The sequence below is a fragment of the Panthera uncia genome, chromosome X (genome assembly GCF_023721935.1).
Source record: "Panthera uncia isolate 11264 chromosome X, Puncia_PCG_1.0, whole genome shotgun sequence".
NCBI lineage: Eukaryota > Metazoa > Chordata > Mammalia > Carnivora > Felidae > Panthera > Panthera uncia.
The window spans coordinates 48,226,866-48,241,234 of NC_064817.1; positions in this window are offsets into that span (position 1 = coordinate 48,226,866).

Sequence of the window (14,369 nt, forward strand, 5' to 3'; positions counted from 1 at the left end):
AGCATATGTGAATGCATTTTGGCAGTACTGTATATGGGATGAGCACAATAGACTCTGGTGACAGACTACCTGGGTTGTAAATCCTAGTCCTACCATTTACTAGCCTTAGAACGTTGAATTGAGAAGAAAAGCTAGTAAAAACAAGATAAAAGAGGCCAGCCAGATGTCAGCTACTCCCCTTGCATACTTTTGGCTTCTGTAATCTTGCCTCCAGTGTCCACCAATTGCCAAATAGCACCACAGTAAGTGCCCCCTCCCCTTTTTCTTTTGTCTCTCAACCCCCTGTCATCCCAGCTATAAAAAGAGGCTGATGCCAATGCCGAGGTTTGGGGCTCAACCTTTGGAGGTGATTCCACTGGGCCGGCACCAGTGTGCAATAAACAGTCTTTTCCTGATTCCCCGAGTGCATGTGCCTTGTCTCTTCCTGGGCGCCAATTATTTGCTGTAACAGAGTATAATATGTAACCTCTTTATGCCCCATTTATCTCATGTATAAAATGAGAATGATAGTAATTGTATCTACCTCATAGGGTAGTTGTGAGAATTAAACGAGGTAATATGTGTAAATTATTTAGAGCAGTGCTTGGCCCACAGTAAAAGGGCTAATAAACTCAATAAGCATTAAACTTAATAAGTGTTAGCTATTATCACTCTTGTTGCTGTCTGAGGCATATCTGACCAATTCTACTGAATCAGTCAATTATTTGATTTACTCTTTTTTAGTATGCTTATAGATTCATGACTCTTTTGGACTCAATTCATTTCAGTTAGCTGTCATCTTTTTTGTGTGTGCATGAATATTTTTATTTTGTTTATGTGTCAGTACTTGGCCAGTGAGAGGGCATTTAAGGCTGGATTAGCTGTCATTGAACAACAACATTATCCCATACAACTCAGAAAACTTTTTCTAAAAGTATGTAGTATAGTGGTTACAAGCATGCATTCCACAATAGTTCAACCTGGGTCCAAATACCAGATCTGCCACTTACTGGCTGTGTAGCCTAGAGAAAATGATTTCACATCTTTGTAGATCACTGTTGATGAGGGAGCACAAGGCAAGCTGACACCCTGCAAGCCCCCTCTCCTCTTTGCATGGGATATGTGTGATATTCCTCAGGCACTCCTGGTTGCCCAAGAACAAGGGAAAGGGAAAAACAAATGGCTATCACAGTCATGCAGGACACCAGTCTCCATCAGTTTGCAACTGTTTTAATGATTTACAATAAAAAAGGCAATCTCCAGAAATCTATAGACTCAGTTTCCTGGAGCCTTAACATCACCCTCCCCTCCATATTGATGTGGGGAACAAAAGCAAGACAAAAATGTAGATAAAATTAAATTTCTTTTTTTTAAGTTTTTTTTAAATGTTTATTTATTTTTGAGAAAGAGAGAGACAGAGCGTGAAGGAGGGAAAGGGAGGGACAGAGAGAGAGGGGAGACACAGAATCCCAAGCAGGCTCCAGGCTCCAAGCTGTCAGCACAGAGCCCAATGCAGGGTGTGAACTCACAAGCCAAGCTAGCCAAGCTGTGAGATCATGACCTGAGCTGAAGTCAGATGCTTACCTGACTGAACCACACAGGCGCCTCTAAATTTCTTTATAACCCGCAGCCCATTGACAAATACTTGAGATAGGCAAGGTAAAACATTCTTCCAGGAACTCCCTACTGTGTTAATGTTAATGCTTTGCTAGAGGGAAAAACAACCTTAGGTTGACAATAGCTAGGCCTTCAGTACATTAAGAGTCCCCTTTAGTATATAAAAGAGGAAACCTTCCTTTTTCCTTTACCTCTCCCAGCTTCATAGTATGTGATCAGTCACTCCTCACAACCCCAGTACAGCTTTTTGCCCACAGGTCCTGTCCCTGGGCTTTTAATAAAAGCACCAAAGACGTCTCAAGAATTTTTTCTTGGCCATCAGCCCTGGATCCCCACCACCATCAGTCCAAAACCACATCAAGTGTCATCGCTATACCACAGGGAATATGATGATACTACTACTTACCCACTAGGTAAGCTGTTGTGAGAATTTTTGTAAACTTTGTAGAATAGCATGTGGCATGGTGTTGGCTATCATTATTAAAAGTACCTAACCCAAAGTAGATACTCAATACATAATCACTGTAGTTAATATTACTGTTATTATAATTGACATGTGTATATTACAATTTTTCACTCACTTTGATATTGATTATCATATTTGAATTATACCATGGTCCTGCCAGACAACCAGGGAAGAGATTAACAATTCCAATTTACAGATGGTGAAATTGAGACTGGACTGGACTTTACATTCACATTTCTGACATTTTACATGGCCATTTTTTTTTTATTTTGCATGGAAATTCTCAAACCCCAACATAAGATTGAAGGTTACTTATCACAATGTTATCTTTTTTTAAAAATAAGTAAGTTATCTCTGATTCCGTTAATAAGGCTGATTGAATAAAATAAGTTCTGAATTTATTAAATGTCATCTATAACCTAACTACATATAACTGTGAAGTTGTAACCGTCTAAAGTAACATGGAACTTTGAAATACTTCACTGTCTGGGAAATTAAAGTGTGTGTGAGAGATAAAGAACCCCAAATGTCAACCAGAATACAGGCTGTATTCTCCACATATAATCTCAGCTTTCTAAGTCCTACATAAAGGTCACCAATCATATCCACACCTTAATTTCTACAATTTGTATTATAGCTACAGCCAAAACCCTGTTGAAATATGCCCCATATATTATGCTCACCTTGTAGGCACAATGCATCTTGAATAATTTCTCTTAGTAAAATATTTTCTCATCAATTTGGTCCTTGACTTCAGGAGCTATACAAAGTAAGCATTATTGTACTGCAGACATGAGGAAATAAGGAACTCCAAAGGGGAATGACTACAGCAATATCTTAGCTTATAAATTATATAGGCACTTCCTATGAGCCAAGCACAATTCTAGTAGCTTTACCTGGAGGAAATTATTAAATGCTCACAAAACTCCAGTGAGGTAGGTATTTCATGTCTCCCCTACTATCTGAAAGTAGAGCATTCCTATGAAACCTTTCCTAAGCCTAAATGGGATAAAATAAAGAAGCAACTGTCATTATTTTTATATGGAAAAGTTTTTGAGCATTTCCAGACCCCCAAAATATCCCCTTTTAAGACTCTTAGACTCTTCTGATACACACCTTGCTAATAAATGCATAAAAATAAATTGAGAGAAAGCATATATGCTCACAGACACAATTCAAAGCTATAACAGCTTGATGCCAAAATGCTGTGTGTAGTTCCCAGGGAAGAAGCTTTCAGTGCTACTCTCACTCCTGAGGGTATGCTGCCTCTATAATGACTTGCTGCAAAACAAAATGCTGAACACTATTTTCACTCTTTGGTTTCTTTCATAAAAGCAAAAACCCTCGTTGGGTTTCTTTCAGTTAGCAAAAACAGGGACTAATGTAGGTCTTTCATAAAAGTAAAGTGGCCTAACACAAACTTTTGAGAAGTGGGGGTACCTGTGTTATCATCCCTGATTTACAAAAGGATACTGAGGCCCAGAGGATGACACTAATTGGAATTAACAGAGGCAGTCTTCAAACACAAGCAGTTTGTTTCCAGAGCCCACACACTCTTCACTGCTATGTTTCACAGCAAGCAAATGACAGGAAGAAAACCAGAGACCTTGCCATGGGAAGAAAAAAGGCACTCTTGTATGGAGGCCCTATCAGTATTACAGAAAGGGGTGATAAGCCCATGCTGGGGGTCCTAAGTGAATTCTCCTTTAGCCACCCTTCACAGAGGGTCAAAAGGTCTAGAAATCATGACTGAGTCTACCACTGGATAAAGGGTTGGAGGATCTGGTACAGTCAGGGGTCTTGCTGGCTTTCAGTGAGGAAACAGGTTTCATGGGACCACAGGGAAAGGAGTTCGGACATAATGGATTTGAACCCAATCTACTGAATCACCTTGGCTGACATTTGTTGCACTTCCAGTTGCCTGGACCTTCTCTCTCTCTGCATTTTGTTGACTTGACTGCAGCCTCAGCAGGCCTCTGTGAAAACTGTGTATTAGAATAATAGTAAGGACTTTCATGTAATTTGCCAAAGATTAACACTGAATCTCACTCCTCAGAGGGGCTTGCTCAAATGCACACATACACACACACATGCACACACACACACACACACACACCCCTCTCTGTGGCCCTAAGATTACTTTGCAATATGCATTTGGTCATTTGTTTATCTATCAGACTCCAGGGCCCATGCTCTTAAGCTGCAGGCAATTTCTTTCCCTTGGCATTTGCTGCAGTGGTGCTTAGGTTTTCTAGGTCTCAGATTATGCCTAGGGGCATCTCAACACCTGTCCCCTCTAGTCCTTTGGAGAGCCCATTTTCAGTGGTGCATCACCCCATCATTGGACTCCTGTAAGGAAAAAAGATGGCAAGGGCAGCTTGTGATTTCCAGTCTGAGCTCCTCCTTGCCATGTGACCTTGCATAAGTCAGTTCTCCTTTCTGATGTGTGCAGCTCCACTGCTGGGAACCAGGCAGAAGAAATAGCTTTGTGTCCAGATTTAGCAATATAGGATATAAAAATGATTATTTTTGTATACTAAGTGACAGCTTAGAAGCAAAAAAAAAAATAGACTTCATTTTAAGGGAAAGTCAAAGGAAGATTCAAATGAAGTTTAAAATGGGGGGTGGGCTGGAGAGGTGTCCCCCACTGAATGTCTTTGGACTGTCTTTTCCTGGAGGTTTCAGATAAGTCTCCTTGCCATTTAAGGTCACCACACATTTTTCCCTGTATAAATCGGGTTTTGACCTGTATATTTGGCCTTGTTGCTCTCTGAACCTCCCCCATCCTACTGCTCAGCAGCTGCTGCTATGTGGGGGGAGCTCATCAAATCCCTCTTTGCCCCCGCTTCCCTATCAGCTCACTGGAAGGTGCTTGCCGAGGAGGTTGCTGAGCCCTAAGCAGCTGATATGCCTAGTGTATAAACTGACCCAGTTTAGAAGAGTGATATTTTTTTTAGCCTGAGATGGCTGCTTTCTATGATGCAATATACAGCAGTACACAGAGACCAGGGAAACAAGTTCCAAGATTTTTCAAATCACTCAACTAATATTTATTAGCTCACTGCTGCGAGCCAGACATGTAGAATACTCTGATGGGGAATATTCAGAACTTGCCTTAAAACAATCACATTGTATTAGTATGTGTGCAGGGGGAAAAGGGTGATAATGGAGATAACATATAGCTTTGAGACAGGGTAGAATATGTTAAGTGCTGTTGGAGAGGTATAAACAGCCCAAATGAAGGTGGTCACATGATACAGGGGCTTTGTGGAAGGTGTGGCCTTTCAGCTAAAAGTCTAAATACGTTAATGTAAGGGGAAGGCATTATGGAAACCAGGATTGCCACAGGAAAAAAATGGGAAAGCAGCTACTTATGAGGAGTGAAGCCACTGGAATAATTGTGCTTGAAGACAGTAACTGTTGTGTATAAGGGAAGATGGACCAAAGACAGGTGAGATGGGAGGCAGGGAGAGCAGCTGGGAGGCTACTGCACCAGTCCAGGTGAGAAACAATGAAGGCCTTCAATTAAGACAAAGGAGAACAGGACAAGACAAAATTAAGATATACTATAGCTAGAATCTGCAACACCTGGCAAATGATTATATGGGGGGCATGAAGAGGGAGTCAAAGGAGACTTTGAGGTTTCATAGTTACATGACTGAAAAGATGGTAAAACCAACAGCAGAGATCACTGAGGAGAGCCAAGTTTATGTGATATCCTTATGGTGGTAGCAGGGAAAGCATCTTGATTGAGTTAGAGATGCCTGAGTGACAGACATGTAGATGGATTAGTCCATCAGGCAGCTGATACACAAGTCTGAATATCAGTAGAAACAATAGTATTGATAGTTTTGGGGGAAAGTCATCAGATGATGGGTGCCATGGGCTGAATTATGTCCCCTCAAAATTCATATGTTGAAGTCCTAAACTCCAGTACCTAAGAATGTGCACTTACTTGGAAATAGGGTCATTGCAGATGTAATTGATTAAAATTAAGTCATACTGGAGTGGGGTGGGCCCCTAATTCAATATAGCTGGAGTTCTTATTAAAAAGGGGAAATCTGAACATAGACACACACATGGAGAGAAAGCCAAGTGAAGATAATACAGCAACACCCAAGGCATATCAAAGATTTCCAGCAAACCACAAAAAGCTAGGAAAAAGGCATTAAACAGATTCTCATAACCCTCAGAAGGAGCCAACCCTACTGATGCTTGATTTTGGATGTTTTTTAATGTTTATTTTTGAGAGAGACAGAGAAAGACAGACAGAGAGAGAGAGAGAGAGAGAGAGCATGAGTGGGGGAGAGGCAGAGAGAGGGAGAAACAGAATCTGAAGTGGGCTCCATGCTCTGAGCTGTCAGCACAGAGCCCAACATGGGCTCGGAAGCCACGAGATCATGCCCTGAGCTGACGTCGGATGCCCAACTGACTGAGCCAACCAGGTGCCCCTGATTTTGGACTTCTAGGCTCCAACAATATGAGGCATATTTCCATTGTTTACATCATCCAACTGTGTTGCCCTTTTTTATGACAGGCCTAGTAAACTACGCAACTAAGAGCTAAAGTTCTAGGAGTGGCTGGGAATGACCAAAGACAGCATTTGGATTGAGAAGCCAACCTAGGATATAAGTCTTAAGAACCCCTACAGGCTGGACAGAGTAAGAGAAGCCAGCAAAGAAACCTGCAATAGACCACTCTGAGAGGCAGAAGGAAAGGAAGAAAGTGGATTTCAATGAGATGATGTTTCATTTTTATTAAATGTCTTGAAGAATTTTTTAGTTGCCAGGGAATAAAACAGTGAGCTAGGGAATGCAGGAGAAGGAGCAGGTTGGGGATAAAAAAAATGGGGACGCCCAGGGTCAAGGGAAGCAAGATCTCCTTGCCAGGGTCTGAATTTAGAAAAATGCCAAGATTGGTAAGGTTTTTCTTTTGGGCCTGTATCTCATTTCTGGAACCTATGCCATACCAGCTGCTGAGAAATCCTCACATACCCTGTTTTAAATGAAAGCCCAAAAGGCAGACATGTTAAATGTAAGACTCTGGAACTCAGCAATAACAGGTATGGACATCCACTATGTTCCAAAGTGCTTTATCAAACTGAATTTTCATGACCATTCTCATTTCCCTATTTCACAAATAAGGAAACTGAGGCTCTGAGAAATAAACTGCCAAAGGTTACATAGCTTTTAAGTGGAAGAAGTGAAAGGAGAACCCAGGGGTTTCTGATTCTAAAGCCCCTGCCTTTTTCCTCACGTCAAAGAAAGCAAGTGGGTTTCTTGTCTGATATAGTCCCTGATCAGTTGGGTGGTAGCTGCTTAAAGTGCTTGTTGAGGATTGTAAGGCCATATTAGGAATTGTTGGAAAAGAGGGCTATAATTGATTATTGATGTTTGTCTTGGGCATAGACAGAGCAGGGATAGCATATTTACTATCGCCATACTACACCATATAATGGCCTTGGGTAAGAGAGATGGGGAAAGGGAATCCTTTTCCCTGAAGTATGCATAGATGGGCTTTGTCATTCCTGGTATAGTCACTTTACTTCTGGGAGAATTAGATATAGGAAATTAGTTCATAATATCCCATGTTTTCAGAACATTCAATGGGAGCACACACTGACCAACACGCATTCATGGCACACAACCTGAAATTGCTTTTCAAGCAGAGAGCCATAGCCTCCCCTCTCTCTTAACCATGCAGAGGCCTGAAGACCTGACTCAAAGAATCACCACCCAGGAAAAAGGCCAATGGTTGAGAAATTCACATACAAACGATGAAAGGATGACTGTGTGTGTGTGTGTGAGAAAGACAGAGAGACAAAGAGACAGAGAGAATCAGGTATTCAAATTACCCAGGCCTTAGAAACTAAATGGAATTAAACTAAAACCAAAGATAGTTGAATTGATAATCACCACCCTACATTCAATCAGAGCTGACCATGTGCAGGGCTGGAGTAGAGAGCTCCCTATAAGGGGTAATGTATATGGGGCAAATTCCCTTAAATTTCCCCCACACCACCAGCCTGTTATGGTGATAAAATTCCAATGATGAGAATTTCTACAAAGGACAGTTACTGTCTGTAAAGGACCCCAGGGAGTGAATGAAAGTATATGCCTGGGTTTAGAAAAGCCTGATGTCTGGGATATAGCTCTTTAGAAAAATTGTGAAAAATGTTTGTCTCTGGCATTCTCCCCATTCTACTGATACATTTAAGGGGTGATCCCTCTGAAATAACATTTACATTTTCTTAGGCTCATAACAACCTAAAATACCTTCACGGCTCCCCAAAGAAAGGTCTAATGGTTTATTCTAAGACCAAGTAGAATGCAGGGGATTGGAAGGCTCTTTTAGCTCAGTAGTTTATCAAAAGAGGCACAGGACTGACTGAAAGGAAAGGGGAGTTCTAGTCCTAGCTAAGCAATAAACTCACCTTATGACTACAGAGAGGTCACTTTACTCTGTCTGTAATCTGGCCAAAAATCCCTACCCTGAGCATCTCGCTGAGACTTCTTGGTGAACTTGAAAAGAAAAAAGGACATAGGATGAAGATAAGCATTATCTTCGTCAAGCTTTATGACAAGCTTTTTCACAAGTATTTATTCACACTGTGAGAAGAATCAAACATTCCAAGATGGCTGTATCAACCCCTCCTCCCAGGGCTGCCTTTGGCTTTTCCCCCTCCCCTTCCCCTTGGCTGTCCTCCCATTCCTGTTCCTTCACCATTTCCCTGCTCTCTTCTCCCCTCCACTCCATTCTTCTCCTCTCTTTCTGATATACATTTGTGCTGCTAACATGGGACAGTACCATATATACTCTTTGCTGTTCACTAAGAGTATACCTCCTTCTATGCCCTGGCTTCCACTTTCTCCAGTTCCAACATCCCTTGAATATTTTCCTTTTTACCTTTTTCAGTATTTATCTATAGTTTCAGTCTTGTGTGGATACAGGCAAGTTATTACAACTTGTAATGACTTATAGGTCATATCAGTTATCCCAGGCTGGCCCACAGCCCCTCCATTCTAGATATCCTTCAATGAAGACTATTCAAACCTGTTAACAGCAATCTCTAATTGAGGGACATTGCCAAACATCTTTGGGTTTTTTTTTTTTTTTAGCAATTTATTATGGTGCTGTTATTTAAGCATTTACTTCAAACTTTTCTTTCTTTCTTTCTTTCTTTCTTTCTTTCTTTCTTTCTTTCTTTGAAAGGTGGCAGAAGGTACTGGAAAGAACACTATATTAGGAGTCAGAAGACTGTGCTAATCTTTGCCTCAATGTCTTTCTTCAAAATGTTTACCCCAGCATTCCTCACCTATACCAATCTACCCCACCTCTCTACTTCCTTGTCTCGTAAATGATTATTGTATTTTATTCTTCATTCATATTATTTCATTACTCAATACCACATGCTCAGAGTACTGAGGAGAGTAAAACAAAATCTCTGACCTTGAGGAGATGTTTCTGTCTTTGAAGAAACATTCCTGATCTTGAAGACACAGCTCCTGACCTTGAGGAGCAACCAATAGGGTAGGAGAGGCTAAGAGATCTGTGTTCTGAAGGACAGAACATTGGATGTAGAGTTACAAAGTCTTTCTGTACTTTGCCATTCTGGTATTTGAGGTCTGTGTGACCAGGGGCTAGTAATTTTAGCCTTTTGAGCCTCAGTATATTCACTTATAAAACATTAATAACATTAGTCTACTGTGTAATCTACCAATGTTGTTGTGAGGCTTACATAAGAAAAATACTGTTACTAAAACCTTTAAACCAGGGATTCTCAGCCCAGGCTATATATCCAAATCCCCTGGGGAGATGTAAAAAATATAAATCCCTGGGCCCCACCCCAGAGCAGAGATATCAATGACAATCTCTAGGTGTAGAACCCAAGCCTCAGTAGTTTTTAAAGGTCCTTAGGTGGTTCCAGTTTGCAGCCAGGACTGAGCCACTGGTTTAAACAGCAAAGCATATAGGAATAATAATCTCCCCACTGACTGAGCACTAAGTGACAGGTGTGTGTCAGGCAATTTCTCTTAAGGGAGTACCATTAAGGTGTCACATGTAAACAATGATGATATATGACAATATGTAGAGATATCAGAAGAACTGTACAAACACAAATTCTCTGGTAATGTAGCAGAGGAAGAGGTTGGTCCCAACTGAAAACTCAGGAAAGACTTCAGGGTGGAAGCAGCATTTAAGCTGGATTTAGAAGCATTGCAGGATTTCAAAGAGCAGAAGTGGGAGACAATAAGCAATGGTTAGTGCTGGCAGAAGAAATGTCATAAATCAAAGCCAAGACTATGTGCCAGACATTCTTTTAAGTGCATGATATGTACCAACTCATTTAATCTTCATAATATATCATTTTATAGGTGAGGCAACTGAGGCCCAGAGAAGTTAAAGTCACACAGCTAAGAAGCAGCTGAACCAGAATAGTTGCTCAAACAAGAAGTCTGGCTTCCAGAGCCCACACTCTGATCACAATATTCTACAGCTTTTCTAACATGAGCAGTGCTGTGCCTTGTGAAAATTAATCTGGCCACAGACTGGATGATGATGGTGGGAGACAGAGAGATAAGTTAGTGCAATCATCAGCCTGGAACATAATAAAGGTATGAACTAAGTTTTAGGTCCTTTAATTATTTGCTACAACTAAGAGCTGTACTTCCTCTCCAGAAAGGAAAGAAATAGAGAAAATGGGTTTATGCTTTATCAGGAAGGATTTGAGTTAACTCTGAAAAAAGACTGCCCAGAGGTGAAGATTGTTAAAGAAGTAAACATAACTGAAAGGAAAAGAAACTGGGGTATTTCTTAGGAATTCTGGGGGATGAAGATGACCTCCAAGGGTCTGTCCAAAACTTAGGACTTCCCAGATCACTCATGCTCAATTTATTGCTCACTTTGGTCCTTCAAACATAATGGGAATCTAAAATGGACAAAAATCGGTAAATGAACCAGTCTGCATTAAGAGTCTGAACTTGCCAATGAGTCACCAGGTAATCTCTAGGCAGAAAGGTCTTTTTTAATAAAGCTGGAAACCCCCTCTTTCCCTTCCACAAAGACCAGCAGTACCAGAGATTGACCACTTCCTTTAAGGTGATTTCCCAGAATTCTTTGCTCCATGCTTTCTCCAGGCTCCTCCCCTCTCTTTCTTTTCAACTCTATTGAAAACAAGCCCAGGATGCTCCTCCCAGAAGGTAGAGTATTCCCCTCACCCTTCTAGTCCTGCCAGTTTGTACATACACCCCACCCTGCTCTTCTGAGCCAAATAATCCTTTTCCCTTCCCTTTCTTGAAGAGGCCACCTTGTCCCACTCTGTTTAGGATTTGCTAAAAGCGTGAGAAACACTCCCTGCCTTTTTTTTTCCAGATAGAGCCTTTCTAAATTCTGTTGTAGGAATGCTGGACTGTAACTAGAGCCAGAGAACCCTAGGGAGCTAAAAAGTCTTGCTTGAAACAGAAAAAGTTGTTCCCATCTGTTCCCAGTGGTTTCCCTGACCTGTTCATTAAATGTCTCCTTCAACAGGCTGGGTGAATGTGATACAGGGCAAGGATGTTGGGATACGAAACTAGAAGACCTGGGTTTGATAGATAAATTGGTTTCTATCATCTGTAAAGAAAGGATATTATAACATCAAAAAAGAGAGTCATCTACCATTATATAGTTCTGGATAGAATGACACAGTGCTGCCTATGAAGCAGTCTTGCCAAAAAATTGAATCTCTATCTGATTAAGACTCTAGATTGCTCTAATTGATAAGAAAGAGAACAGGAAGGGAACATTAAAGCCTACCACAGAGATATAGTGTGTAAAATTCAGACCAAATTGTGGGAAGCATTACAGGACAAATCACCAGTTCAGTTTCTTCAGTAAATACAGAGAGGGAGAGAGAGAGGGAGAGAGACAGACAGAGAGAGAGAGAGAGAGAGAGAGAGAGAGAGAGACTGAGATTGAACCAGACTAAACTTAACAGAGACTTAAGAGACATGTCAGTCAATTTTAATGTATGGACTTTATTAGGCTCCTTATGGGAATATGACTGTTTAAAACTAACATTTGTGAGACAATCAAGGAAATCTGAACATTGATTATTGGATGTTATAAAAGGATCATTTTTATATTTGATAATGGTATTGTAGTTATAATGTTTAGATTCTTGTTATTTAGAGATGTATACTATTTTTGGACAATGATAGGATGTTAAGGATTTGCTTCAAAATAATCTAGAGAAATGTGGTGAGGGAGTGGGTGGAAGAATAGATAAATTACTAATTTTTGAAGCTAGGTAATGGGTATGTAGGAGTTCATGATACTGTTTTCTCTATTTTGTATATGTTTCAAAGTTCCCATAATAAAAAAAAAGTTTTTAAAAACTGTTTAAAAAGAGGATGTACAAATTTGTCCAGTGATTTTGGTGTTTTCCAGAGTTCTGAAGGCACACCTTGGAGACTCCTATGAGGGGAAAGAATGCATGTATGAGGGTGGGGGCATTTAAAGTCCATTTGTACATCAATCTCAGCAATAACATTTTGCTATGTTTTCTACATAGCTTTAACATTCTATCTTTGGCAACCCAGGCCTACTTTGAGTTTGGCTTGAGTATAGATCAAGCTACTTACACTTTAGGCTGAGTGAGATCCAATTTTGAACGCTTAAACACATACAAAAGCAGAGAAAATATTTTAAACATATTTTCTAGTCCCTATTCCTAGACTGTTCTGTGACTTCAAGGACTCTGAAGTCTCCTGGATCATTGGTATCTAGGATGTCTGCTCTGGTTCTAGATTCAGACTACAAGTATGTGAAATATCATTTACAGTTTGCCTTGGAGAGCTCTCCTTCCTTGCCAGAACTTCCTCTCTACACAACTAAATAAGGCATATCACACCTCCAACACAAATAACTCATCCCTCAGGGGCCTACCTCTCCCCACCCCCTACCCCTAGTGGTTTTCCAGACCCAATCATCATAGTGATATTGGAAATGCCTTTCACATACAGTAAAATAAAAGTCATAATTTCTGGGAATAGGAGGGTTAGAAAGACTTTGGGGAAGGTTAGGCAGGGATCACAATTTTATATGAGGTCTCCCTTAACTGGAGAATAAAGAACTGGGAGACTTGGAGTATGCTCTGATATTAACTCCACCAAATTAACATGCCACAAGCAGGCATATTATTAAATATGGGCCTGTTGGGCTATAGGGTACCATTATGGATGCTAATCTAGGAGAATAAGGTCCCTCTAGGAGATTGGGTGGGGCAGAAATTGGTCCTCAGTTGGAGAGAGAGACCCTGTTAGATTGCCCTTCTCATTTTCCAATGCCCTAATTCTCTCCCATCTGTAAACAGTTCTGAGAGACAATCCCAGAATTTCTAAAGGGGAAGCTTCAGTTATTTTCCAGTTTTTGAAAAACAGGCAGTCAGAAGGGAGATAAGATTCTGGGTAAGGCCTGTCAGCCACCTACTGTCTCTGAACGGCACTCCAACCTTCTGAGGGACAAATCCTTGCCTACCCAATGAGATATGTGGCCCTCATTCCTGCTCCCAGCCTTAGCCCTTGGCTACAGCCACCAGCCCTCTGAAAAATTGGCGAGCATAGTGTCTATGTATGTATGTATGTATGCATGTATGTATGTATTTATCATAGTGTCATCTTTATTTTTTAGTGTTTATTTATTTTTGAGAGAGAGGGAGAGAGAATGCATGTGGGGAGGGGCATAGAGTGAGGGAGATGCAGAATCTGAAGTACGCTCCAGGCTTTGAGCTGTCTGCACAGAGCCAGACGTGGGGCTCAAATTTACGAACCATGAGATCATGAATTGAGCTGAAGTCAGACACTGAATCAACTGAGCCACTCAGGTGCCCCATAGTGTCATCTTTAGAACTAACATGAATGGCAGCTTTCATCTTCTCCTCAAATTTACTTTTGCTGAATGTTGAGTTGGAGGGTACATTTCCCTACCCAACCCCATTCCAGTCTCTACACCCATGAATAGATGCTTTCCAAACAGCACGGGTTGGGGAAGCCTGACAGTGCAGTTTCAGTGTGTTAGGATCTAATGAGTGCTATCATTTTCAGGGCTTGGAGTTCCTCTTCAAGTCCTCTCCTGTCTCATCTGATGGAGGCAAAGAAGTGCTAATTATTCAAATCCAACCCAGCTCCAAGTGTCAGATACTCAGGTTCCTAAAGAGAGAGAACATCTTTTGTTGGGGTTGGAACCCAAGCTTCCCTCTTGCCTGGGCCCCATGCAGCTGCTGGGTCTTTCTCCATAATAGGGCCCACCTCATGGGTAAGTGAAATTC